The 3550-nt window shown below is 32.0% G+C and overlaps 2 non-coding genes across 2 annotated transcripts; both read left to right on the forward strand.

The window, feature by feature from the left end:
* The first annotated feature begins 2108 nt into the window (after positions 1-2108).
* On the forward strand, positions 2109-2227 carry LOC149417330 (5S ribosomal RNA). Its single transcript, XR_016303351.1, has one exon. It is a non-coding gene; the product is annotated as a 5S ribosomal RNA (ribosomal RNA).
* A 322-nt stretch (positions 2228-2549) lies between these two features.
* Positions 2550-2668, forward strand: LOC149417331 (5S ribosomal RNA). The gene has a single exon (XR_016303367.1). It is a non-coding gene; the product is annotated as a 5S ribosomal RNA (ribosomal RNA).
* Positions 2669-3550: the final 882 nt, after the last annotated feature.

A 3550-nucleotide genomic window follows, 5' to 3' on the forward strand; every position in this document is an offset into this window, starting at 1 on the left:
AAACATCATTTTGTTTACCAACACCAGCAATACTACAAATGATTTGTATGTAAATTCTATATGGGTAAAAAGGAAAATGTATTAAGTTTATAGTGACAAAAATCCTTGTATTATCTATATGGGTAGTAAGGAAAATGTATTAGGTTTCTAGTGACAAAAATCCCTATATTATCTATATGGGTAGTAAGGAAAATGTATTAGGTTTCTAGTGACAAAAATCCCTATATTATCTATATGGGTAGTAAGGAAAATGTATTAGGTTTCTAGTGACAAAAATCCCTATATTATCTATATGGGTAGTAAGGAAAATGTATTAGGTTTCAGGTGACAAAAATCCCTATATTATTTATATGGGTATTAACAAAATGTATCAGGTTTCTAGTGACAAAAATCCCCATTTTATTTGTATGAATAAAAACGAAATCGTACAAGTATTAAATTTATATTGACAAAAATCCTTATATTGTCCACGTGGGCAGTAAACAAAAGATATTAGGTTTCTAGTGACGAAAATTCTTATATTATCTATGGTGACAAAAATCTTTGTATTATCTTTATGGGTAATAAGGCAAATGTATTAGGTTTCTAGTGAAAAAAATCCTTATATTATCTATCCCTATCTTTATGGGTGTATGGAAAATGTATTAGGTTTCTGGTGACAAAAAAACTCATATTATCTATATGGCTAATAAGAAAAATATATTAAGTTTATAGTGACAAAAATTCTTATATTATCCAAATGGGTAATAAGGAAAATTTATTATGTTTCTAGTGTCAAAAATCCTTAAAATGTAATCTTTTAAAACTAGGAAATTCACGTGTATGTATTTTTCATAGAACATAAAAGCTTACAGTCTAATAAGTTGTCACTATAAACATTGTGCATTTTCCTACCTACCCGTAAAGAATTAACGATGACCGGATAAATCATCACAACGATAATTCACCACATGTTTAAAAAATTACATAAAGTCATGGAAAGTGATGAAACAAAAATTTTATTAACTGGGTTAAGTAGGTTGGGTTAGGTTAGGTTAAAAAAAAATTTTTTTCATCGTTTCTAATGACTTTATATCACTTTTTGAAAGTGTGTTGGATTGCCACTGTGTTGAGTTATTATGGAACCAGAATTAACAGATACATCAATAGTTAACTTTGAGGTGGTGAAATACCCTCTTATAATAGAGAATTTTGAAACATAACTAGTAAATAATCATCATAAAGAGGCATTAAAATAATGAATAAAAGACAATAATCATAGTACAGCGATGTGGTTTTGGATTAGATATCCGAAACTGTATTGAATATCTTTGAAATTGAATCTATTGTAAAATTATTCCATCCCTATTGATGACGGTAATGCAATGCATTGCACAGAGGAACACGGTTAGGCCAATTTCGTTTTACGGTGGGTAATATGTGCCTACAGCTTTATCCGGCAAATTTCTAACAGCTATCACGAAACGCCTGCATACTTTTTGAAACAACTGCATTTTAATGAAAATGCGTTTTATAAATAAATAAATATAATGTAAGTACTTAGCTATTACAAATCTAAGATGCATGAAATTTTGTTCAAACTTTGTCTTTTTTAGAAGATAATAAAATATTTTATTTGACAACCTCCGTGGACAAGGGGTAAGGCTATCGACTAGCAATCCGAAGGTCGCGGGTTCAAATTCGAAAGTCAGTTTTATTTGATGAAATTGTGTTATTTCATAATTAATTCATTTAAAAAAAAAATGGGTGTGTCAAGCCTACGCAAGACAGAAGTGAAACTTCTAGTATTCTTCTCTCTCTCTCTTTTCATTTCATTCTCTCTTTTTTTCTGTCTATTGACATATTTATAAGTAGCATGTGATAAAAAAAATTAAAAGTTATAAAAAAAGAAAAAAAAAATTAGTTAAAGCGGGGATCGAACCTCGGTTCTTCACGACCACAGTCGTGCGCTCTGCCTGTAGACAGCGAAGATGAGTTAGGAGAGTGAGTTAAACTAGGTATATAATATTTACACCTTGCTAATGTTTTCAGTATTATTAGGGCTTTTTTATACTAATTTTCATATATTTATTGGCAGGTAGAGTAGAAATTAATATTGTTTAGCGTTTGCCAACGACCATACCATGTTGAACACACCGGTTCTCGTCCGATCACCGAAGTTAAGCAACATTGGGCGCGGTCAGTACTTGGATGGGTGACCGCTTGGGAACACCGCGTGCCGTTGGCCTATTTTTTATTTTAATTTCATGTTTTTTTTATTTTTTTATCATTACTATAATTAATAATATCATAAAATTCTTTAACTTTTCAAGTATGCTACAGGCCTAAAATATTACTTAGTGGATTGATATTATGGTCAACCATTGAAAAAAAAAATTCCTACAAACTTATTAATGTAATTACGATCTTTTTCAAGCGCGTATGTAATGATTATTTTTATCAACCTCGCACACACCTTGCTAATTTTTTCAATATTATTAGGGCTTTTTTATACTAATTTTCATATATTTATTGGCAGGTAGAATAGAAATTAATATTGTTTAACTTTTGCCAACGACCATACCATTTTGAACACACCGGTTCTCGTCCGATCACCGAAGTTAAGCAACATTGGGCGCGGTCAGTACTTGGATGGGTGACCGCTTGGGAACACCGCGTGCCGTTGGCCCATTTTTTATTTTAATTTTATGTTTTTTTTCATTTTTTTATCGTTAACATCATAAAAAATTTTATATCATTCTTTAACTTTTCAATTATGCTACAGGCCTAAAATATTACTTAGTGGATTGATATTATGGTCAACCATTAAAAAAAAAAAATTCCTTAAAAACAAAAAAATAATATTCCATGGCCGAGAATCGAACTCGGATCAACTGCTTCGAAAGCAACTATGCTGACCATTACACCACCAACGCCAGTTGTCGAGATGAGCTAAGAAGCATTTATATTTTACTTCAAAACTTTTACTACATCAAATGAACTTTAATCGGTCCCGCATTTTCGTTTCGGTCATGAGTTGGTTTTACTCCTCGAAATTGCATGACGCGCGTAAAGAAGTTTCACTTCAAAAATAATGGTATACTTGCGGCGCGTTCCAGAGTGGAAGACACTCTCAGTATCGCCCTAGTGTAACGCCATCATTCAGAATTGAAACGTTGCTTGAATGGCTTTAACCATGTTTGAGGACCTGATATTAATAGCCAGGTACTCCCCTACCTTCCTCTTCCCTATATTCTTCACCTCCCCACTCCCTTCAGAAATACCCCAAATGGGGAAGCCATAATCTCACTGGCTCCAGATGGTTGGGATCACTCTTGTGAAAAGAATCTAAAAAATAAAATGTTATAAAAAAAATCTATGTTCTAACAGAAAATGTTAATTTGTGGAAGTTGACCAGGGAGATATGATATAATTAAATGTTCAAAAGCAAGAGCACAATAAACGAGCTTTGGGAGACCAATTTGAAGAATGTTCAATAAAAAGGCTTTTGTTTACCGAGCTTCATTACATAAATGAATTCAGTATTATGCTGTCACTTTTGTTTATTTTT

The sequence above is a fragment of the Hesperophylax consimilis genome, chromosome 15 (assembly GCF_061612785.1).
Source record: "Hesperophylax consimilis isolate HC1 chromosome 15, BYU_Hcon_1.0, whole genome shotgun sequence".
In the NCBI taxonomy this organism is placed as follows: Eukaryota; Metazoa; Arthropoda; class Insecta; order Trichoptera; family Limnephilidae; genus Hesperophylax; species Hesperophylax consimilis.